Genomic DNA, 25,883 nt, shown 5'->3' on the forward strand with positions numbered 1-25,883 from the left:
GCAAAATCAAAGAAAAGGCTTCTTAGAAGCCCCAAGAGCTTGTGGAATTTATTTAGGCTCCTTTGTTTCTCTCCTTATTCCAACTTCTGCCTTTTGGAATGGAGACATCTTTTATTTATCCACCCTACCATTCTGCTTTGGAAGCATATGATTTGTTTGGTTTCACAAGTTTACAGCTAGAGACTATGGCCTGGAAGGCATAACTAGCCACATGGGGCTTGGTGGTCTGGTGTAGAGAGTATCACTATGTCCCGATTGCTATGCATAACTGAGATGGCCATACTCAGATGACACTTCAAATTTTAGGCTTCAAAGTTGATGCAGGAATTAGCGGTGAATTTGGGGACACAGAATGCAATGAATACTTTTGCATGTAAGAAAGACATAAAATGAGAGAATTTTAGACCATTTTTAAGCCAAAAGGAAACAGAACAACAGGTAAAATTTACAAAATCCTCAGTCTGCCCTTGTTGTTCAAAAAACAGAAAATTAGGGCATAGATGAAGGACAAGTTAGTGAAGACATCATTATGAGTCTCTGCATTCCCCAGATCCATAAACTGAGATTTCGATCGCAGTGTGATGCGGTAGGAGGTGGGTTTGGTAGGAAATGGGGAGGACTAATGCTCCGCAGGGCTCTGCATGCCTTATGCCACGCAGGGCATGGCAAGAAGAGAAGGGGCCATGTGGTACATGTGGTAACTGAAGCAGGCCCTGAGCATGGCTGAATCTGCGAGTGCTTTGAGTTGAGAAATCCCAGCCTCCACACCTGAGACAAAGAGTTCCCATTTATCAGACACCCAGCCATGGCAGTTTGTGTCAGCAATTCAAAAGACCGGGATGAAAATGTATACAAATATTTGCTTATACTTAAATAACTGTATCACTTATTTTTGTTTGAGTTATGAGCAATTTTAATTAACACCTAATACTAGACTATTATCAAACATGATTTACAGTGTTTTTCTGATTCGTTCAATTGTCCTTTTTTTGTTAGTGTCCTACAAAGCAAAATATGTTACTAGAATGTCAAACTATGTATTTTTTTAATTATAAAAATTCTTAAAATTTACTTTTTGATAACAGTGACTAAACTGAAAATGCATTTTATTGTTAGTCATTTACAACAGAACAAAAAAGCAGCTTATAAGCCCTCTGTTAACATAGAAATCAAATTTTCTTTCTATTCTAAAGTCACAAGAGAGATATTTATGAAGTGGGAGGATTAAAGATGTCACAGGAGCTACAAGTTCATGTTGTCATGACACATGTATTACCATAGTTTTGATGTTTTCTAATATAACTCCAGGGAAATTGTTTAGAAAGGATCTGAAGTGATCTGACAAGTTTAAGTCACAGCTGTCTCTAGATAGCCTGTCTGCTTAGAGTTCCCATACTTAAATGTTCTCTTGAGTCTCTCAAGATGTTGGTTTGAATAGGCATGACTCCCATAACCTCATGTGTTTGAAGGCTTAGCACATACAGAATGGCACTATTAGAAGGTGTGGACTTGTAGTAGGGGTGGCCTTGTTTGAAGAAGTGTGTCACTGGGGGGCGGGCTTTGAGTCTCCTATGCTGAAGCTATGCCCACTGTGGCACACAGTCCCCTTCTGCTGCCTGTAGATCAGGATGCAGAACTCTCAGCTCCTTCCCCAGCACCATGTCTGCCTGGACACTGCCATGATTCTCACCATGATGATAATGGACTAACCGTCCATGTTGGGGTTGGTCTGATACTGTATGTATTCAAATCTGAATTCTGTACAACAAGATCTGGTTACTGCAAGATGAGTAAATTCTCATATGCACTAGCTTTCTGTTGTATAAATCTTGCTTCCCACGTTAATTGATCAATAAAAATCTAAAGCCTGTGAATGGGCAATAGAAGAAGGCAGGACTTCCTGGTAGGAAGAAGGGAACCCTGGGAAGAACAAAGAGGAAGGCCTTTCCCAGGAGACATGACGGGAGAAGGATGTGACTATGGCCTGGAAGGTATAACTAGCCACATGGGGCTTGGTGGTTGGTTGGGTTAACTTAGGTAAACTAATTTAGAGTCTGCCCAGCTAAGGCCTAAGCTTTGAAATAATGAAAAGGTCTCTGTGTTGTTATTTGGGGAACTAGCTGGTTCAGGAATAATTGCACTGTATTACTTTCCAGCATTAATTAATATATATAGAATACTACTACTAATAATAATCATTTTGTTCCTCTGAAATTGTAAGCCAGCCCCAATTAAATGCTTTTCTTTATAAGGATGGCCATTGTCATGGTGTCTCTTCACAGCAATGAACTCCTAAAACAGGCTAGAAAGGTAGTTAAGAGCACCAGGATGAAAATATTTGCTCATACTTAAATAACTGACTCGCTTATTTTTGTTTGAGTTATGAGTATTTTTAATTAACACCTAATACTAGACTATTATCAAACATGATTTGCAGTGTTTTTCTGATTCGTTGAATTGTCCTTTTTTGTTAGTGTCCTACAAAGCAAAATATTCTCTTCCAGAGAACTTGGGTTTAATTCCTAGCCCCCACATAGTGGTTCACAACCATTTGTAACTTCAGTTTCAGGGGCTCTGATGCCCTCTTCTGGCTTGCACAGGCATAAGACACAATAAGATCCCCAGAAAATCTTTGCCATCTATAGTTGTAAAGCTATAAAAACATATTTGCTCTCTAACATTTCACAACATGCTCAGCCATTAAGATAAAAGTAATTTTCAGCATGCATGTCAAAATATATGATATATTTGCTTCTTTTAGACAGAGCTCCAACAGCAAGCACTTCCCTTTGGTAATAATGAAATAGCTATGGTGATTTCTGAGCTCCATATAGTTTTGCAATGGAAAACAAACTAGGGAAGCTTTGAAAGCTGGGTGGCAAATGGGATTTTACTAGGCCCAGGGGACTTTGCAAAACCATCTTCCTCACCATCTGTTGCTTTGTATCTGCAACTCTTCTGGAAGCCAGTCCAAAAGAAAAGGATGACAGTAAAAATATTTGGCAAGCAAACAAAAAATAAGACATTCAAAACAAACATCTCCCCACAAAGAGTTGGGCTTTCTATTGGACCAATCAAGCATGGCTATGCGTTAACAAGTGCACAGGCTCTACTCAGTGAGCATGCTGAGTGATGTATGCTTCTCTATGATGGAGAGGAAAGAGTAGCTAGGGACGGTGCCTCATCAGGAGCAACTGGTTTGGTTTTCCTCAGAAGACAGAAGCTCTTTCAGGGCAAAGTGTGTGCTTATTCTGCATCCTCAGTACCTCAGTGCTGGGCAGGTAAATCCAAGAAGACATGAACAGCAAGGAGCCTGAAGACTGACTGGAGAGAAATGGGTTTGAAGGACGATTTCTAGTGCTTATGCCTCAAGTGAGAAAAGATTAGTAACAATGCCATGGCATCTTAAGAGAGGAATCAGTACCCACTCATTAGCTTACTCAAAAGGTAATTGGGAATCTGCAATGAACAATGTCTTAGGCACTAATACACTGATACACAACAGATTAAGTCCCTGGCCTCATCAAACTTGCAATCAAATACCTCTTACCCTCACATCAGTCTCCAAATAAGCTTTAAACCTAGTCTCATTATAGAAAGTCCAGGTAGAGACTTGTGATGGCCTAAAAATTGGTGACCCAAGCACAGGTCTGCCCAGCCACTAAGCCTCCTACACAACCCCATCACCAACTCATCATGTGCGCATACTTTCATAATCACTGCCTGGACTGCTTAGTTTGGGGCAGTAATTATGCAAATTCGTGTTATGCCATCTAGGTCTGCATTATACCATTTCAGTTGTTTGTAGATGACGGGGAAAGTCCTTAGATTTGTAAAATTTAAGTCCACCGGCCCAAGAAGATCAACTTTGTTCTTCTGACAGTAGCTGAATGGGCAGGGAATGGAATTGGGATATCCCCAGTTTCAGATGCACACTGTAAGCCGCTCTAAGACAGAAGGGAACTCTCCCCTTGTTCCACTTCTGCAAACACAAGAGGGGAATTGGGTGGCAAGGACAATGCCAAACGTGTTATTTTAAAAGATATTCAAAATAAAAAAGACATTAGAATATTTGCTGTCTCCAATGATGCTTCTCCAATTCAGAGTCTAGCCAATGCCTTAGAAGCCATTTGTACAAGCCTCCAGGATTGACATAAATGTTATTGCTAAGTAAATTTAACTATCACTCACTGTTCCATAAAATGACCATTTAGGTTTAACCCTTGAAAGTCCAAATTTTCAGTACATAAATCCATTCCTAAGACGTGCTGTAAGAGATTCATAAAAACTCTTAAGTGACCCCTATACTCACAGTTTGCAGGACGATTTCCGAAGGAAGGGATGCCATATGGTACAGGACTATGGAGTCTGGTACCAAATCCAACTTTGCAATGCCTCATCTCTTTGCAATGCCTCATCATCTGTCGGAACACTAGAGGTCATGTCCATTTACCTCTTACAAAGCAGAGTTTGCCTCTTAAAGCACTTCTTTTAACTTACATTCTGCTGTGATATGAAAAATCTTAAGGATATAATGATTTAACAAATAATGAAATGTGAGGAGGGGCTAAGGATACAGCTCAGTGTAGAGTACATGCCCAGCAGTTATGACTCTCTGGAGTCAACCCCAGTAGGGGAAGAGAGGAAAGAAATGGAGACTTGGGGAGAAGGAAGAAAGGAAGGAGCACGGGATGATCTTCTAGAGTCAAATCAAGCATCCCTGGAGAGTCTTAGATTAGTGTGGCAGAAAGCAGACATTAAAATTATCACAATGCTTTTTACAAGAATAATTTCATTGAGTAAAAGCTAAACTAGGAGTTAGATGACAGTTATAACACATGTATGCTTCATATAACCAATATTTGCAGATTGTAATAGGGTTTATGTTAGAAAAATAAAGACAGACAAAAATCACAGTGTCAATCTTTGCTGAATTGACATCACAAAATCCTTGACGAAATGCATGATATCAAAGAGCTCCTATTTTTTTCCAGTACCTTAAAGGGGAAATGCTTTTAATCTCATGAGCTGAAATGTAAAATGATACAGCTACTCTAGGAAACAATCTGACAATTTCTTTAAAAGTTGATTATATCTACCACTCAGAATTTCCACTTTCATGTATGTAACCTAAAAGACTGAAACTTTGCATCCACACAAACCCTGTACATGTTCACGAAGGCTTTATTTGTAATGGGCAAGATCCAGTCATAAAACATGGCACGGATAGATGAAAGCTCAATTAACTGTGGTGCGTATTTACCATGGGCCTCTACACAGTGGTACACAGGACACACACAGGGTGCCCAAGAAACTGCAGACACATGAACAACAAGGAGGGTGGGAGAAGAGAAAGAGAGGGCAAGGAAGAAGAGTAAGATGGAGAGAGGAAAGGAAGGAGGATGTGTGAGAAAATATGAATAGGAATGGACCTGCCATGCCCTCTCCTACTTTAATTCCATCTGCTCTCCCAGCTCATTGGACGGTGCTAACCACATTCGAGACAGGACTTTCTTCCTCATTTGCTTTCCCATATGTCAATCATCTCTGGAAAGATACTTACAGACAACTAAAGAGAGCTTTACTAATCCCCGAGACATCTCTCAATCCAGTCACGCTGACAACCAACATTAAGCATTATACTATGCTACACAACCAGTTTTAGAGTAGTCTGGAATATTGTAGCAAGACCCTTTCTCAAGTACATACAGAGGTTGAAGATCGGGAGGGAGGGGGAGAATTAAAAGTCTTCACCAGCCTTCCAAATCACTCAGGTCAAACCACATAATATTGTTTCAGCAATCTCTTTTTTTCCACAGAGGTTCACAGAATTTCACAAACCAGAAACTTCAAATAGAAAAGAATAAGTTGCTGGCCAGTAGTGCCATTCTATGAGCTTGAGACCAGGTTGGTCTACAGGGCAAGTTTCAGGACAGCCAGGGCTACTGTTAAGACATAGAGATGCAGCTCCCAGGCAGGGTCAAATAAGGACTGGTGACAGGTACAAGTAGGGGCTGGAATGCCACCCTTGAGAAGAAAATGTTTTTCTCACTTGGCTTTAAACTATGTTCTGCTGTGTCCTGTTTCTATGGAAGTAGCTCTCATGTTCACTTGGTTATGGCAAGTATACTATGATAATAAGAAGAGGGGAGAAGAAACCTTTGTTTAGTTGTATTTCTTTGTTTAATCTTGCCTCAGTTGTTCCTGGTATCATGGGAATAATGATCTTATGGTATCTTGCCAAAATAGAAATTATAATAACACATATTCATATCTATATAAGGATTAATAAAGATTGCAACCCTGTCTCAAAATAAAATGAAAAAAAATAAAATAAAATATAAAGACAAGTTATCATCATATATCTTTTTTAAGATTTATTTTAGTTATTATTATTTATTTATTTTAGTTATATGAGTTATACGAGTAGTTGTCACTGCTTTCAAACACAAGAGGGCATCAGATCTCATTATAGGTGGTTGTGAGGCACCATGTGGTTGCTGGGAATTGAACTCAGGACCTCTGGAAGAGCACTCAGTGCTCTTAACCACTGAGCCATCTCTCCAGCCTATCATCATATATCTTACTTTATACTTATACCAACAAACAATTGTTGGTTCTACCCTCATTAAATATCCCAAAGGGTTTGGTCTTTTGAGGGATGTTACAATTGCATCTAGTATGTCTCCTGAAGGTTCACTATTAAAATGCTTGGTCCAGCTATTGGTGTGTTGCTTTGGAAAGAGGGGTATCTTAGAACTTTGGTAGGTGGGGCCATGGTGGGGGAGGGGGTAGAAGTAAGTAGGACACTGGAGGCAGGTTATCAAGGTTTAACTGTCCCCGGGTATTCCCTCCCTCCTTCTCTCCCTTCCTTTCCTTTCTGTTGAGCCATGAAGTGAAGGGAACCCAATGTTCCCACTGCCATGATATCCTGACTGAGCAGGCAGGGCCAATGGCGTATACAGCAAACTTGAAACTGTGACTACATTAAGGAAGAAAGGAAGTCTTTCTTCCCTTAAGTTGTTTCTTTCAGGCAGCTTGGTAACAGTAACTATAAAGAGATTGCAGGAAAGTAAGTAATATTTTAACAATGTTTTCATGAATAAAAGCTGTAGAATGTTAATAAAACATTGATATGATCCTCCTTCGAGTTCAGTGGACATAGGAAACATAAGGGCAAAGCTAGTGTAGAAATCCAAGAAACACCAGTAGATGATGCGCCCAGAGTTGACATCAGAAAGCTGGTGATTACACCAGGACAGTATCACTCTGCTGCTGGACATTTCAGTAACAAGAACCCTTAGATTTCATTTCTACAATCATTAAGAATTCAGGAACTATGTTACCAATATGTACAAACTGCCACGTTTTCTCATCTGTTCAATGTAACAGCAAATATTTACTAGGGCTTTTATTAAGAATATTAACTTTGGAAAAAAAAAGAATATTATTTTTGGCTGGAGAGATGGCTCAGTACAGAACCATACAACTATTATCTTTTTTCATCTAAACAGTGACATCTATAGTGAGGGCTTTATAGACAATCAGAAGTATCACCATCACAGTTGTAAAAGACTAAGCAAATTATGGCATGAATAAATGCATACAAATATGAGTGCTGGAAGAGAAATGGTGTGTGTGTGTGTGTGTGTGTGTGTGTGTGTGTGTGTGTGTGTGTGTGTGTAGGAACGCTGGCTTGTGCACACACATGGAGGTCAGAGGTCAACATCAAGTTTCATCTTTTATTGCTCTCTATCTTACTCTTTGAGGCAGAGTCTCTCTTTGTATTGCTAGCTCACCTTTGCAGGGACACTGGGATCCTCTGCCTACCCCCAACTCTCCATGTTGCTCCACGCTGAAGTATGCCACTGTGACTAGGTTTTATATGTGCACTAGCAATCTGAATTCAGGTCCTCATGGTTTTGAGACATACACACTGAGCCACTGGACAGCCTAAGAGATGGTTTCTTAAAATTGTTACTTAGTTATCCATGACACCGTTTATCCATCCCTGTTTGATAGCAATGTTTAATAACCTTTGTTAAATTAGGTGCTGAAAAGTTATTGGGTTTACATTACATATCCCATCATTTAGAGGACAGTTTTATAGGCATTCTGGCAAGGCATCCAATGAGAATCTTATCTGGATGAGGGATGAGTGAACAGATTCAGAAGACCAGGCCAAACCCAGCAGTTATCAAGAGTGAGTTTCTGGGTTTACTCCAAGATTTCTCTGGGTCTTGAAATTTTACTTTTTAAAAAGGTACTTTTTAGTGTTTATCTTTATAAGTATATGCAAGATATACCAAAGTTGAAAGAATCATAAAGAAAACAACTGCAAGTATCAGTAACATTTTCATGGCTCTGCGACTATCATAATTTTTACATATGTAATCACTACTTCTAAACTGTGTTTCAGAATAAATCACGCAAGCCCACAGCTGTAAGATTAACTGGAGAAGAGAAAAATCCCCATTTCTGGCACAACTTCAAATGCCTCAAGGAAGACAGAAAATGTCAAACACAAAGATTACACTGAAGCACTGCAGCTCCCACGGGCAGTAGGGACCTAGCAATGCTTTCCGTATGCTACCAAACTGAAGACACTCGCCTCTGATGTGCCATGAGAAAGCCTGGCTAATGGAAACTCAGGACTTGCGGGTCACACCAGTCACTCCTGTGCTCTACCTCCAAGTGCTGATATGTCTGTCCTGAGGACACTGGAGCCTCTCTCTGACCCTTTCCCTCACTCTGACTTACAACATTCCCCTTGCACTGATCTAAGGTAAACCTGGTTTTCAGCATGCAATCTTCATTTGGTAGTAATTGGGCTTTGAAATCTACAGATGCAGGGCTCCATTAGATCACAATTCACCAAACACATGTGGGCTTTTACACTTATCTGTTGATACTGAGGAAGTTACTCATGCAAGAAGTTTCTGTAGTCCTTGAAGATAGGCAGGCTATGCTGAGATGGTTGCTTGAAATAAAACAAAACCAGTAATAAAAATAACACACTAGTGTATTAAGCAAATTTTTAAACTAAAATTTTAAGAACTGACAAGGAGTGAGGAGCCTCCATTGGAGTAACTATAGAGGAAATGTCCTTCTTAGGAAGGAACTGGGAGTCGGTACAGGAACAAAGAAACAGCTGCAGACATGAACAGTCCAGCCAGCTCCAATTCCTGCTTACGATGTTTCTGTGCCATCAAGAGACAGATTATCTTATTACGCCCATAAATAATCATTAAAATCATTGTTGAAATCACTTTTCTCCTGGACAAATTGACTTTACTACATAGAATTTCCATGAAAAGAAAAACCAAAGAATATCAGGTGACCGGGAAGAATCATGAAGAAGTATGGCCAAGCCAGGGATATTGAGACCCTCTTTGAAACCTCCACAGGACCACGACATCCCGAAGCAAAATGAGACACACAGACCAGGGCAACAGAATAGCAAACCCACAAGGAGACCCAACCAATGGGAATATTCTAATATACAATACAGGTATGTCAACTCTTTGCTGACCAAAAATATAGCTAAAAATGATCTATCTCTCTCTTGGGGTGAGAGAACCATTTATGGAGTCAGACCTCCCCTCCCGCTTTGTGAGTCTTGGGGACTGAACTCAGGTCATCAGGCTTGGCACCGGGTGTCTTTATCTTCTAGGCCATCTCATTAGCTCCCAATTAGGCATTTTAGCAGATGATGATAGGAAGACTGGATAACAACTTGTCAGAGAAAGTTTGATATACTCCTCATGTCAACTATAAACAAAATTTCCAAATTGATCCAATATTAAAAAGAACTACAAAATTACCTTTTGACAGGGTAAGTTCCTCTATGCATGAGAGTAGAAAAAGACTTTAATTATCTCAAAATCCATACGCAATTTAAAAGGGAAACCAATGTTTGATTATTAAAGAAAATTAAGCAGCAAAACACCATAAACAAATTATACACAAACAGATAACTTAATTTATAAATAAGTAAATTTTTGATAAAAGGACAATAAAAATGCTATATTTTTTAAAAGGGGAGCAAAAAGCAAGCTACCATAAACAATCCACACAAAGATAAAAAGTTAAATTGAAATGTGAAAATATCTTCAACTTCGCTCACTTAAAAGAAAAAATATCAAAGTGAAATGATACCTGATACCAAAATTGCATTTATCACCTCAAAGATTGGCAAAATCTTGGAAGCTTAACAGCATGGTGTGTTGGTGAGGCTTAAGGAAAGTGTGCTCTCACACAGACGACTGGTAGGAAGGCAGCGGGCTAGGACTTGGCAGGAGTGTTGGTAACTTTGAATATTCATGAATCTGTATGCTGGAGGGACAGGGAACTTCCTGTGAGACTGTGTCTCCTAGGAATGTCAGAGGTACACTCTTCCCAACTTACTGCCTACACGTGGGAAACACAAGCACCAACAGACATGCATGGGCAAAGTCCAGGAGACCTAAAACCTACACAGAGAACCACAGTCACTGAGTCCTGAGACTGGGAGACACAGTCTGTACTACTGAAGAGCACACTGTTTATCCAATACCAAATGGTCAGCCCTGAAAGTACATACATACGAGTAACATAATACAGACTGAGAAGATTGTATTTGTGTGTTTAGGAATTCTCTCTCAGTGAAAAGAGAGGCAATGCAGGAATTTCCAAGAGTGTAAGGAGAAGCCTTTGGGAGGTGTGAAGAGAGGAAAAGGAAAGGGAAATGATGTAATTCTGTTATTATCTCAAAAAAGAATATTGATTGGATTTCTATTTATTGAGGTCATATTGAGCCATGCACTTGCTAATATGTGAATGAAACCTTCCACAATTTACTTTGAGCAGTGATTTTGAGTTATATTAATGATGCCTTTTAAAAATTAAGCTGTTTAAACTAAAACTAAAAGTAAGAACCTAAAAATAAACAAAAGCCCCTAGTAACCCAGGGACAAATGGCTACCTGAGGTGCTTTTAACATATCAAAGCAGGCCCTGGCCGCTAGCTGCCGGGCTTCCTCTAGGCATCACAAGTATTTGATTACAAAGTCCTGGCTCCTCTCAGAGCTCCTCACCCAGGCCCTACCTTACACCCTTCCGGCCTCGGAGCTTTGCTTTCCTTCCCCAGCTTCTCTTTTCCACACAACTCAGCCATTTTGGCTAAGTGCTCCTCTCTCTTACCCTTGGCTCTTCCTGTGTCTATTTGCCCTCTCCTTCCTTCCCTCTCTCTTCCTGTGTCTATTTGCCCTCTCCTTCCTTCCCTCTCTCTTCCTGTGTCTATTTGCCCTCTCCTTCCTTCCCTCTCTCTTCCTGTGTCTATTTGCCCTCTCCTTCCTTCCCTCTCTCTTCCTGTGTCTATTTGCCCTCTCCTTCCTTCCCTCTCTCTTCCTGTGTCTATTTGCCCTCTCCTTCCTTCCCTCTCTCTTCCTGTGTCTATTTGCCCTCTCCTTCCTTCCCTCTCTCCTCCTGTGTCTATTTGCCCTCTCCTTCCTTCCTCCCCTCTTCCTTCCTTTATTTGCCCTCTCCTTCCTTCCCTCTCTCTTCCTGTGTCTATTTGCCCTCTCCTTCCTTCCCCTCTCTCCTTCCTTCCCTCCTCTCTTCCTGTGTCTATTTGCCTCTCCTTTCCTTCTCTCTTCCTGTGTCTGTCTCTCCTTCCTTCCCTCTCTCTCCTGTGTCTGCCCTCTCCTTCCTTCCCTCTCTCTTCCTATTTGCCCTCTCTTCCTTGTCCCTCTCTCTTCCTTGCCCTCTCCTTCCTTCCCTCTCTCTTCCTGTGTCTCTCTTTTCCCCCTCTCCTTCCTTCCCTCTCTCTCCTGTGTCTATTTGCCCTCTCCCTTTCTCTTCCTGTGTCTATTTGCCCTCTTCCTTCCCCTGTGTCCTTCCAGTCTCCCTCCCTCTCTCTTCCTGTGTCTATTTGCCTCTCCTTCCTTCCCTCCCTCTCTCTTCCTGTCCATTTGCCCTTCCTTCCTTCCCTCTCTCTCCTCCTGTGTCTGTTGCCTCTCCTTCCTTCCTTCTCTCTCTCCTGTGTCTATTTACCCCTCTCCTTCCTTCCCTCTCTCCTCCTGTGTCTATTTGCCCTCTCCTTCCTTCCCTCTTTCTCTCCTCCTGTGTCTATTTGCCCTCTCCTTCCTTCCCTCTCTCCTCCTGTGTCTATTTGCCCTCTCCTTCCTTCCCTCTCTCCTGTGTCTGTGTCCTTCCTTCTCTTCCCTCTCCATTTGCCCTCTCCTTCCTTTCTCTCTCTTCCTGTGTCTGTTTGCCTGTCTCCTCTATTCCTTGCTTCCCAGTCTGTTTGCCCTTCCTTCCCTCTCTTCTGTGTCTTGCCCTCCTCCTTCCATCCCTTCTCCTCCTGTTCCTCAGCCTCTCCTTCCTTCCCTCTCTCTCTCCTGTGTCTATTTGATCTTTCTTCTCCCTCTGTGGGCCATCTCAGGCTGATCTTCCCTCCACATCTACAATATAAATCTTCTCTTCAACCAGGAGTGGCCATATTCTCAGTTTTATTCAGGGTTAACCAAGGTGGAATTTAATAAAACAATAGAAGAAAGAGAGACCATATAAACAAAGAAAACATCATGACAAAAGAGCACTTTATTGGGAAAGGCTTGCATTTATCCCTTTCCTTTAGTGCACACCGGATTCCCTTCAGAAGAGTTCCATTCGGGGTGTAACACACACACTTGAAGCACTCACTGCATATCAGGTACTGTGCCACGGGAGAGGACCGTAAAGATGAGCAAAAAGGATGCTACCGTGCAGGCATGAGCTCTGAAGGCACAGGTCTTCCCTCGCTTGCCTACAGCATCTCCAGAACTAAACTAAGTCTTGTCTGGCACATAGCAAGTGCCCAGTACCAAGAGGCAGCTGACGAAATGACCATTTCCAGAAGTTCACAGTCTCCTGGGAATTAATCATCTCGGTCCTTATGAAGAGCACATGTCACCACCGTTGTTGGCTAATTGTTTTGTTTTGCTTCTCTCCCCCCCCCAATTTAACAGAGTCTAGGGTCATCAGAGAAGAGGGACCATCAGTTAAGAAAATGCCTCCATACGGGCAAGCCTAGGAGGCATCTTTCTTGCCTAATGATTAATGTGGGAGGGCCCAGCCCACTATGGTATGCCTCTGAGTAGGTAGTCCAGAGTTGTACAAAAACAGCAGTCCTTCTCTGTGGTTCCTGCCCTGCTTTAATTCCTGCCGCCAATCCCTCAGTGCTGGATTCTCACGTGAACGTATAAGATGAAATAAACACTTTCCTACCCAAGTTACTTTTGGTTGTGGTGTTTTATCACAACAGTGGAAATCCTAACTAAGATCCACCTAGAAGTAACTACAGACTAGGTCAAGAGGCTGCAGCGATCAATACAGTTTGAAGGGAAATATTAGCACAAAAATTTCATCCAAACTTTTCTATCAGGGTAAAGGTGTTTCCAAAGAGCTTTAAGAACACATATCTTACTTACAGCTGGAGTAGACTATTCTTCCAGGTTGCATGTAGAACAAGGCACACTAAGAGCTCCGGCAATAACAGCAGTGTGCTATTGGCCATGATCAGGTGGAACATGCTCTTCCACCCTCGTTTTCTCACACATATGACCAACACGATAGAACTGAGAGGTCAGAACTAGCCACAGCCACAGGCTGACTGGAGCCAGATATACTCAACTGGGCTGCCAGGAGGTCCCATCCTGATGCTCTCTTCTACCTTTAAACCCCACATTGCATTTCTTCCTGGAAAGCTAATGTTTCAGTGGTATCCATCATTGGGGGAAGAGTACAAAAGGCCTGATGGATATGGAGCGTACCTCTGAGTGAAGTTATTGTTTCATGGGAGACATCCAGAGTGAGTCTTGAAGAAACTGAGAAGGGTCTGACATAAATGTTTGCCTTACATCATCACTCACTTCTCCAATCAAGACTGAGAAGGGGTAGGTATAAGAAATACAGCACGGAAAACAAGGTTGAATGGTTATGATTATGTCCTAGCTCCCTCAAGATTAGCATGCATGGTTCAGCTTGCAGGACTGCCCATGTTTGGAAAAGGCTAGGCTTACGAAGCATGCCTTCTTATTGGAACCTGTGGAGACACAACAATCCTCTGGGAAACAGATACACTATGATACTCCAGTCACACAGAGGAAATCCAGAACCTTGCACTGAAGAACAATGACCTCAAACTGCATTCCAAAGCCAGCCTCTTCCTAGAAAGAGCTGGAGAAGCAAGTGGCTCGTTTTCCTTCAGCCGTCATGGATAAGAGAGCACTGGATTATTAAAGATAAATGACAGTAGGGAGAAATCACTGCCGCTCAAGAAGTCTCTTATAATCTGATGACAAGAAGAAATTAGCAATGTTTAAAGTAATACATGCATTTAAAGGAAAGGATAACTTAAATACATATACTTTTATTTACATTTCTTTTGTTTGCCAACTACACCCCAATAAAGCTAGGAAAAGGGAGACAAAAACAATTCCAAAAATGAGCATAGTGGCTGCGTTTCTATAATTGAAGGCAGACAGCAGGGCTACCCCACTAGAGCATCAGCTGCCATTTGATGGGAGACACCCACATACCACATCTTGTTGATGTCATGATTCAGGCACACTAGTTCAGAACACTAACACACCAGATGATTTGGGTATCCACTCCTGAGATTCTGTGGGAAAAGGATGGCTAACCTGTACTTTGTCTAGAAGGGCAGGGCCTGGTGTTAACAAAATTGGTCTTGTTAACTCAGACAACCTACATGGGAGAAAGAGCGCTAGGTTACAGACAGTCTGGCTTCATTGAACTCAAGAGGACATTTTTTTTTGAATGAAAAGAAAGTGTGTTGCAATTCATAAGGTCATCAAAGTTCAGTACTCTCAAAATAGCCTTTGACAGACAGTAGCCAAGGTAACCTTTCACAGATAAAAATAAAAGCCTAGATTTTCTGCAAATGGAAAATTGCTGGTCACCATCCAAAGTCTGCAGATATTTAAGGATGCAACTAACATTCCCAAGCCACCTCTTCATGTCCTCTTCCAACCAAGCCAATGACCACAGGTCCCCTAGCACTCGGGACCCCAGTGGCAATTTACACAGTTACAAGAGTTGCCAAGTGGCTCATGTGCTGCGTTCTGTGCCTGATGCATTTCTGGATCTCTGAGGACATTTGTGCCTGTGGGGTCTCGAGTCCCTTCTCAAGTTTACCATGATGTGACAGACTGAGGGTGCCATTTCTGAATAGATCCCACATGCTGCCACTGCTGGGAGGTGACCATGAGCACTGCAGTGGCAGGGCAGCAGTACGGCACACACCATGGCATTTGTGGCCATAGGTAATACACAGTGAAGCAAGGGACAGATCTGGAGGAGCATAGGTCCCTGAGGAGCAGCCAACACTCAGTTCCAACTGTTCCTTTAATTCTTTATATTTTTTCAGAAAGAAAACTAAAACCAAGCAATCTAGTTAGCTAGTTATTCAGATGAAGTCTGCTTCTCAAGTTGGCTTTGGATCCAAAGTTCTCACAAGCACTGAGTAGACCAAGCTAAATAGGGACTGTCCTCTGCAGGCAGCTATGAGCAGGGTCTGATTCTACACTGGCAGAGCTTGAGCTCAAAGCCCCAACCCTCCCCACCCCAGCCCCACCCCCCAACCCCTGCCCTAGCTATCCACTTCCTCAAACACCTACTCCAACAAGGAGGCAAATCTATTCAAATCACCACAGACAGCAAGGCAAGAAAGATGAGGAAATCAGAACTGGGGGAAGACACAGCTAACTGAACCAAAAGTCCCCAGAATCTAAATAGTTTGGTTGTATGAGAACAACAGAATGCAAAGCAGGATTCGCACTGACAGCTGCTGTTATCTGTTCTCACTGCACAGAATGTTTTCCTGACAATATTTCCCATCGTGATATGTCAAGACTCCTGCTCCCTTTGATGTCTGTCCGTTCTGACACCATCCTGCCATCCAAAAGAGATTCTCCTGAACTTGCCCCTCATTTGTACTTTTGCAAAGTTACAGGAAACTCTGAGATAGAATAACGGCTTCTTTCTTTGTTAGTCTTTTATCATTCAGTTAACATTAACAAGAGCCTACTATGTGCCTGCAGATAAGATTAGCACTTGAGGTACAGGGGTGTGCAGAATTTATGGTCTAGAAGGGAATGCCAGATACTACTGAAATTATTACACAGCTAAATAACAAACCATGCTCACATAAAGCACAGTCAGATGGGGTGCACTGAGGTAATCGGGAGGGTTGAGGAAGGCGGACCTCAGGCTCTGTGGATTGGAATGAGCTCTAAAGGAGTTAACTGTACTGCCCTGGGGAAGCAGTTAGAGGGTTCTGGTACAGAGGGAGTATAACACATTGAAGTAAGCACACGGCCTGTGGTAGGAACACAGAGGATGAGAGAAGAAAACGGCCCCATAGGGAGGTGACCATGGAAAATGATCCAGAGCTCTGCAAGGCCCGGCCCTGAGGGGTGTGCCGCTGTCCAGACACAGAGCACGCCAGGGGTGCAGCACACTGTTTGGGAACTGTTTGAGGCTCCTCCCTACCCTAGAGAATAATGATCCACATTTTTTTTCAGCCTGATCATGTGTACTTTTGCTATTCTATTATTTTTGGGAAAATGTTGATTTTTTTCCACTATCAAATAGAAAGAAAAACAAGAGCCAATCAAAACCCCAAAATATGGTGCTGGGTGTACAGCTCAGCACTGGAATGTTGAGGAGCACAATCAAGATCCTAAGCTTGGTGCCCACACTCAGAGAGGCACACACATAGGGTAGGGAAGCCTATACGGATATTTTTATCCTCAGAAACATTTTCCTGATTTTGTTTTCACATGTTAAATCTGTGTTTAAAATAATTTGAGCATGATTTGGCTCACGTAAGAGCTGACAAGTTAATAACAAGAAGGAGAGCTAAGAGTGGGTTAGCGCTGGTTTCCTTTGCACGTGCACCACTCAAAAACCTCCAACACACACACACACAGCCCCAGATGGCTTTTGTTCTGCCGGAGGCTGAGGATGGCTGTCCAGACTCCTACCAGCTCCCACACCTCCAGCCTGGTACCTGGCAATCCTGCCTCTCTGAAATGCTATAATCACCCTAGTCAAAAGCCATTACAAATGCCTGTTTCTAAAGAAGATTGTACTCGGCACAGATGATGTCATTCTTGTCTGGATTCCTGTTCCCTAGGAGAACAACGTGAAATAATCAAGAGAAGTGTGCTAACTCCCTATGCCCCCGGTCACCAAGATGCTCTGTGCCTGCTTTCTGAGTTCTCTTTGAGAGGTGTGAGATGAGGAACAGGAAGGGGTTAGCAGGACAGAGAGGAATTTTAAAAATTATTGAAAATATAATTACACACTATGGAGACCAGATTCTTGGAACATGATATAAAGCACTCTGCATTTATTAATTATGAACAAACACGCTACTTCACTTCTTACAAAACAAGGAGGGGACAGAACGAGTAGCCGTAACTATAGTTAGCCCATCTTTGGTTTCCGAACTCATAAAAAGGATATGCACTCCCAACAAAAAAAGTATCCGAACACTTTTAATGGGGAAGAAATCTCAAACCCTACACCACTATGTGAAAAGAATTATTCAGATTAAATTATTTGTCTTCACCAGCATGACACAGATAAAGAAATAAAATGTCCACTCATTTTAGTGAATGGTTTGGATAAAAGCACGGTGTCTAAAACCTAACACACGAACTCTTGCTGCATTAGAAAATGTGAATTGCTAATGAGCACTGCACCGTATCAATTTCCTGTTCCAGCTGGCTCTCTGTCGGCTTGGCAACAAGTCAAGAGTCTGAAGAAGAGGTGCGGCCATGTGGTTTGCTTTAAAAAGTAAAGACTAAAAAGGAGGAGGGGCTTCGTTTCATACATGCCTCAGTGAAAATCACCACCCCGCTTGGGACCAAGTCAGGCCAGGTGCCAAGGACAGAATAAACAGGCAACACATACAGACAAACCAGCTTCTATAAGAATTATATTTCTGGTTACTTTTATAGTTATGTCTCAAAACACAGTATCACTATGCTTACACACGTACATGCCCTTTTTGGCCTCCAACATGTTAGTCTTTCACTTTCCCATTGTCAAATGAGTCTCAGCCTAAAGTCTGTTGTATCTCTTTCTTATCATCCACCTATTCATCCATCCACCCATCCATCCATCCATCCATCCATCCATCCATCCATCCATCCATCCATCTGTCAGCCATCCATCTTGGCTACTCTATCATCTGTCTATGTATCTATCTATGTATCTATCTATGTATCTATGTATCTATCCATCCATCCATCCATCCATCCATCCATCCATCCATGCACTTATCCATCTATCATCCATCTGTCCATCTATCTTATAAAACAGCATCAAAGCAGGCATTGATTGAAACACTTCCTAAAACTAATGCCAGGCGTGGTGGCACAGGCCCTCAGTGGGCTAAGACAGGAAAATCAGGAGTTTAAGGCCAGCCTGGGCCTTAAACTTTGCTACAATTTTAGGTTGGAATGTTTTGCTTCACTATCAGGATCCTAATAATCTCATTTGAGGGATAGAAGGTCCTTCTTATTTTCTAATTAAGGGTGGCTTTTCTCTGAAGGAGTATTGCATCCTAGAATTGAGGACATAAATATTAAGACACTAATATTCTCAAGATCTTCCTTCACAACATCACTCAACATTATTTTTAATACACTTATGATGCTATATGCCTGTGGTTATATTCTAGGCACTATGACTACAATAGACCAGTTCCAAAACATATAAAACAAAACCTTGCCTGTCATTGTCACTAGGGATTTATCCCATGTCTATTCACTGATTGATTTGTGTACCAATACTTTTCTCTGGACAGTGAGTTTGCAAGTAATTTTTAAGTTCTATTGTGATTATTAGGGAGCAAAATTAATATCATTTTTGTATTCAAGAAAAGTCCAATTATAAATCATGTTAAGAAAATGTAAGTAATTTTATTTTATCCAAATGACAATCTTTGCCCTCCAAAAGTTTATATTTAAAGAATTATAAATAATACAAAACAAACACAATTATTATAGTTAATTGAATGTGGAGGGCAATTACAAGGAGAAAGAGCTTAGCCTTTGTCCCTCCTCTTGTTCCTCCTTCTTTTCCTCCTCTTCCTCTTCCTCCTCTTCCTCCTCTTTCTTTTCCTTTTGAAACAGGGACTCATTTCACAGCCGAGGCCTGGAACTCACTGTGTGGCCCAGGCTGGCCTTAAACTCCTGGTTTTCCTGTCTCAGCCCACCGAGTGCTGGATCAGGAGCCTATGCCACTACACATTAGCCTGTGCCTGGCATTAGTTTTAGGAATTGTTTCAATCAATGCCTGCTTTGATGCTATTTTATAAGACATTATAGAAGTTCTTCTCAATCTGTGGGTCATGACCCCTTTGGAGGTCACACATCAGATAAGTTGCATATCAGATACTTACATTACGATTCATAATAGTAGCAAAATAACAGTTAGGAAATAGCAACAAGATAATTGTATGGTTGGGGGCCACCACAACCTGAGGAACGGCTTTAACGGGTCTGAGCATTAGGAAGGGTGAGAAGCTCTGCATTAGAGACGTTCAGGTTGCATGTAATGGGCATGGTGAGGAGGGAGGTTCCTCCCCATCGTGCTACATGTGGTCATGCCTAGCCCCAAGCATAGCACTGTTTTTAAAACAACTACCGTTTAAGTCACACATTGTTTTCTGTGTTATTGGGAAATTTATACTGTATCTATTAATAATAAAGCCTAGTTTAAAAGCCTCTTAATTGTCAAATCATATATATAATTATAGTCATTTGCTGGCTGACAATGGGGATGCGTTCTGAGAAACACATCATCAAGTGATTACAGTGTAATGTGAGCATCAGAGTTGATTACATTAATCTAGATGGCTTAAGTATCCATCTATATGGCCTTTTGCTGCACTCAAGAAACATGGTGAACATGTGGACCTTTGTGGGCCCACTGTATCAGCCGTCCGTGGTGAACTGAAATGTCATATTTTGGTGTATGACAGCACTCCAGTTCGTAATGTATGCAGATATAAACACTGGTGATATAGACGAGATGATCCATGCATTTATACACATGTAAGTATCAGCATGAGAAGATCTGTCCTGGTGTTATAATTAATAATGGATGCTGTATATGATGTGTCAGGGAAAAGAGAAGCATTTGCAGAAGTAACGTGTAGAGATCCCGTGCATTGGTGAGGCTGCTTTGCTGGTTAGCTGCCTTAGCAGGCTGCTCCGCAGGTCTTTCTGCACAGCTTGTGATGTATTTTAAATATGCAGTAAACATTTTAAACTTCACTTGATAGGGCTATTTAGTAATATGTGCTTGTGGTTAACTGTTTTAATATGTCGGATAGTAAAACCAAATGTAACAGTTCCAACATTTCTCGGGGGAGTGATCTGGGAGCAGACATATGTTCTTCATCAGAATCTGCAGCAGAAATCTTAGAAATCAAGAGAAGGACCAAGGTAGAGCAAGGGGTTTGCAAGGCGCTGAAGAAAACAGCTCGATAAAGCTCCCTGTTTCACTCTGCTGGCCTGCCACAGTCAGTCTGACACACAAAAAAGAAAAGCACAATCTTTGTGGAAACGTCTGATACCTGCATGTCAGAATACACAGGGTTCCATAGGTCAGGACCGACAGATGAGATGAACCTTTGCACAGATTGTTCTACTAATCCCGAGGAGTTGCTTTAGCTTCGTGTGTTGACTCTGTGGGCCTGGGTTGGTGCACTGTCATCTACTCTAATGAGCCAACATTCTTACTCGAGTGTGGGTGATGCCAGGGCTGATGCTGGATCCACAGAATTACTCTTAGGGTTACCATAGCAATACTTTATTATTACCAAGCCAGAAAGGCATGCTCAAGGGAAAGATTGTTTAAGTCTTGCAGTGTTTTTTAAAACTGGAAAAGTATCCATAGGGACAGAAATACACAGAAATGCATCATCTAAAATGTAATGTATTACTAAGAGAAAACTATGAGATGAAGAAAGGATACAGATGTGATAGTAAAAGAAATCTCAAAGGCGAAATTCATACTACCTCTTATTTTTCTTTTACAATTCTCTGCTTGAAAATGCGTCATGTTTTGTAAGAATATCCTTCCATAAACCTGAGGAAAAGCTTTAATAAATCACAGTAGACCTGCAAATATTCATGTGTTCATAGGCAAGAAGTAGCACCATTTCTAGATGATTCTTGAAGAACTCTATCTGCAAGTCCTGTGTTTCTGCAGGGACCTGCTGAGAACAGACCCCTTCCCAAAGCACAGTGATAGACACTGTGCCTTCTGAACCCAAGGCATAAAAAGCCAGGCACTACAAACCGCCCAAGAGTGTGGGACTTACTGGTGAAAGCAACTCTCTCGGTTACTTTTCCATTGCTGTGGTAAAACTCCATGACCAAAGCACTTATAGAAGAGAGGGTTCATTTGGGTTTAAGGTACCAGAGTTATAAAAGTCTATTACCATTACAGCCAGGAGCCAGGGCAGCAGGTAGGCATGGCAGACGGGACAGAATGCTAAGCATTCCCTGAGGCTTTGAAATCTCAAAGGCCATCCCCAGCAATAAACTTCCTCCAGCAAGGGCACACCTTTACAAACTTCCCAGACAGGGCCACCAACTGGTGACTAAGGGTTCCAACACATAAACCTCGGGAGGACAGTCACATTGACACCTGCACAGCAGTTGAACTAACTGTGAGAACTGAAGCTCTGTTGTTTTTGCTTTTGGATATAATTTTGTCTTCTGTCCCAAAGCATATTTGAAAAACTGGTAGTGTTTGTGTACCAACTGGCAAGGGGAAGTTAGCATCGTGGGTGTACTTCCCTGAAGCTGAGGGTGTGGTTATTAGACGGGCAAGTTTATAGACTCTTCCTTGCGCATCCTGTGCTATCCCAGAGAGATATTTGAGAGCCATACAACACTACACTTCATTACCTAGATTATCAGGCCTCACACTGCTGCCACTGTGACACCCGAATTCTCTCTCTAAGAACTCCTATTTGGTCACTCAAATCAGCAATGGAATCCATTATTCATACACAATGGTGATGGCACGTTCTCTACTAGGCTCCGTGTCAGGCACTTTAGCCATTTCAGCGCACAGGCTCTGACCGCCACCACTCTCCACGCCTTACTTACGAAGAGACTGAGAACCTGAAGGTTAAATTATCCGCTTTACGTCCACAAGTATTAAGAATCAGAAAACCGACATCTTTGTACCAAGTTCTGTGTTCAGAGCCTCAACAGAGCCTTAATGCTTCTGCTGCCCCAGGGTTTCTATGCTTGGAGAACTTAGAATAATGCTAAAGAAAAAGATGTGTTTAATCAATACCTATAAATTAAAATAGTATATAAGCCCAATCCTCTCAGCACATGAAAATACATTATTTCAGCATCTGCAATAAAAACCAATTTCAATATCCTAAGACTAACACGGGGTCATTTAGGTTACTACTTTACATTAAAGCACATCATCCTGCTTTACAATTTCCTGCCAGGCATGTCTACAAGTGAAAGTGTGGCAAATGCAGGTTTCTACCCACTGTCCTTCCCACATTTCTTCTAAGAGAAAACTTGGATGTTTTTGGGTGAAGCTTTCAAGAAAACTATTGCTTCCCTGATGGAATGATGGGGGGAAGACTCACCTACTACACGCCTTTCCCGTTATCTTCCTTTCCTCCTTCTCTAAACCCTTAGACAGACTGTCTCTGCAGACGCTCCTATCTCAACACTACAGTGACAGAACTGCAGCTTCAGGACACTCAAGGAGGACATCCCTAAGCTTTCAGAGAAAAGCAAATCCCCCTTCGTTAGGTTCTCTTGGTGCAGCATACATGGAGGCAGTGACGCCAAGCCCATAATCTCACAGTATCACAGGGGAGTAAAGTAAGCTTAACTGTAAATTACTGTTTCTACAGTTTCGCCGTCCCTCAAGCCTGAACCGCAGACTTTTGACATATTCTGAATTAGTCACTCTCTCACGTCGCAGTAACTGAACTGAACAAACTTGCATTTAAAGGCGCCATAAGAACTCAGGGGAAAATAAATGAATAAGCACTAATGATAACTGCTTAATCAAAGAATTTATCCAAATTAGTTCTGTGTATAAAAATCCAATATGTTAATTTGCAGGAAAATAAGTGAAAGTCAACAGCATTGTGTTAAATAAGCCAAGCACATAAAGAAAGAAGCTGAAAACAGGGGAGGAATTAGTGTGAGGAAGTGCAGTGGGCAGGCTGAGGAGGAGGGTGAATGTCCAGGGGAGGAGAGAGGAATGCAGAGGAGGAGGCAGAAACCACATCAAATCTCATTTAATAAGCACAGTTAATGTGTCTTCATCTTTTTAAATGCTGTTTACTCTAAAAGAATATACAGGTCTTGTCTTTCTTTTTTCCTCAGTGCTTTCTAACCGATGCCCCTGTTCTAATACTGCTGTGCTCCTAACAGGCAGAGGCTATATCGGGCTGCACCTCACACTGGTCCATCCACTACTATAAAGGTTTGAGGCGCTCAACCCTATGTGACAGATGCTATGGAAATTATTTGTTTACAACCCAAACACTATTTCTCATAAAGAATGTCATTTATGCTCAGCAGGTGAGCACTAAGGGCAGTGCTGTTCAGTGGTAAGGCCCAAGGACCGGGAGCTTCCAGCCCACACACCACACTGCTGGGATGTGGCAGGGCCAGAACTTTAAACCATGCAGTTCTGCATCCTTCCACCTCTCTGTAGGATGGCATTCCAAGCATCCAGATTGAAATCTGCATTAGATTTCATTCTCTGAAGACAGTTCAAATGGCTCTCCTTTATTTTTCTTGCGGCTGGCAGGCAAACACTGAGTATACAGAAACTCACGCTCTCTTTGAACTTAGCAGGACGGAGGAAGCATAACACCAACCAGCATAAGCCGGCCAGCCAGTTCTCAACTCACAGCTCCCCACCCCCCACACTCAGAAGCCACTCCCAGTTATTGTGCACAAACAGAAAGGCTCTGCCCGCCACTCTAGAGCCGTCCGGGGATGTATCTATTAAAAGGAGAGAGATAAAAAAGAAAATAGTATGCTGCCACTGACCGACACACTCAGCTTTTGTTTTGTTTTACCAACCACAGGTTCTTATTATCCTTCCCACACAAAGGAAGAATAGAAATGCATAAAGGAAACTGTCAAAAATAAATTTCATAATGAATAGATAAAAGAAAATATGGATTTGAAACATGGCCAATTACTGTCAAGAGGTATTAATGAAATAAGCAGAATTAAAGTTTGTTACTCTTGCTTCCAAAAGACAGGCAACCAGTAGACTTCTATGGCTATAATATATTTTAATTTATTACAATGCAGAGAAAAGAGGATGCATACATAAAATAGGGGGCTATGGCAAACGTGTTACCACTCGGTCAGACAGGTAGATAAAAGGAAGGGCAATAGCTAACCACAGCTTGGTTTTCTCTCCAGACTGAGTACACGATGGGCATGCAGGGCACGAAGCACGGCAGTGAGCAAGTCTAAGCTACCGCATGTAACGGAAGCAGCAGCTACATGGGCTTGAAGCAGGTTTTGTATCTCATGGCTGAAGACATGGGCTTCATCCACAGAATCTAGAGTCATATGCTAGTTCTGCCAATTAGCAATTGAGAAAAGACAGCTTGGTGAAGCCCTTAACAGAGAAGGGGGTTGGTCATTTTGTTATTCTGTCAACAGATATGACAGTAAACTAGTTGCTACAGAATTCTTTTGTCAATTACTTATTATCCAAATTATTTTTAAAACTATTTGACTAATCATAGAATACGTACCAAGAATCAAATAAATTCTGCTACTCAGTGGTATAAAAGTGAAGACTGGACCTTGGAATGACATAAACACAGAACAAAGAACAGACTTTCCTGTGAAAGCCAGTGGCTTTGCTACAAGATACTAAGTGTATTTGAAAGATAATTCATTCTTTGGATACAGGTTGAAATAGCCCCTCCTTACAGAAGTGAGTCACCACTACCCCAACACTATGACTGAGTGTTCACTTTGAGAGATAAATGACTCATTTCCCTTAGCAGCATCTCTAAATATAAACCCTTCTTTCAATGCATTTGAGTTCTCAACATAATTAATAAATATATGTCCACACTGATCAACTACAAGTCTATCTTGAGAACTATATAGTTCTTTGAATAGCTATAGAAGCTGAGAGAGGGAGAAAGGGAGAGAGAGAGAGGGAGGGAGAGGGGAGAGAGAGGGAGAGGGGAGAGAGGGGACAGAGGGAGAGAGGGAGGGAGGGAAAGAGGGAGAGAGGGAGGGAGGGAGAGAGGGAGAGAGGGAAAAGGAGGGAGAGAGGGAGAGAGGGAGAGAGGGAAAAGGAGAGAGAGGGAGGGAGAGAGAGAGAATCTGTGTATGGTGTTTGTGTGTAATTGTGTGTGCATGTTTTTCAGTGATTAGTTAACATATGCCAAAGTAACATCCTAAATACCAATTCTACTAAATATCCCAAGTTAATATTGGTAAAAAAGGTATGCTTGATGCTATAAAATAAAAGTTTGGGCATAACTTAGAATTTCCACAATTTATTATTTTTGACTTTTAAATTTTGAGCTAACACTTTTTTCCTATACAAATATGAATTCACAGAAGTGTTTTCAAAGCACAAAAATGTAATATCCTGAGCAAGCGTAAGAAACTAATAAAAACTGACCTGCGGGTTCATGAGCACCTTGAGTGAGAGCATTCCTAGAGCATTTCGAACATCCAGATGTTATAAAGCTCACCCAGACAACCATGGCTGGAACACACACACTAGCCTTGCTGTCTGTCTGGGGAACTGGAGAAATTTCAACATAATTTC

At 41.8% G+C, this 25,883-nt stretch overlaps 1 protein-coding gene across 1 annotated transcript in view; it reads right to left on the reverse strand.

Annotated features, from left to right (window-relative positions):
* Scfd2 (sec1 family domain containing 2) overlaps positions 1–25,883 on the reverse strand; it is a 305,067-nt gene that overhangs the window by 165,140 nt on the left and 114,044 nt on the right. The gene's annotated exons all lie outside the window — the stretch shown is intronic.

Source organism: Rattus rattus, chromosome 11 (genome assembly GCF_011064425.1).
Source record: "Rattus rattus isolate New Zealand chromosome 11, Rrattus_CSIRO_v1, whole genome shotgun sequence".
Taxonomy (NCBI): Eukaryota; Metazoa; Chordata; class Mammalia; order Rodentia; family Muridae; genus Rattus; species Rattus rattus.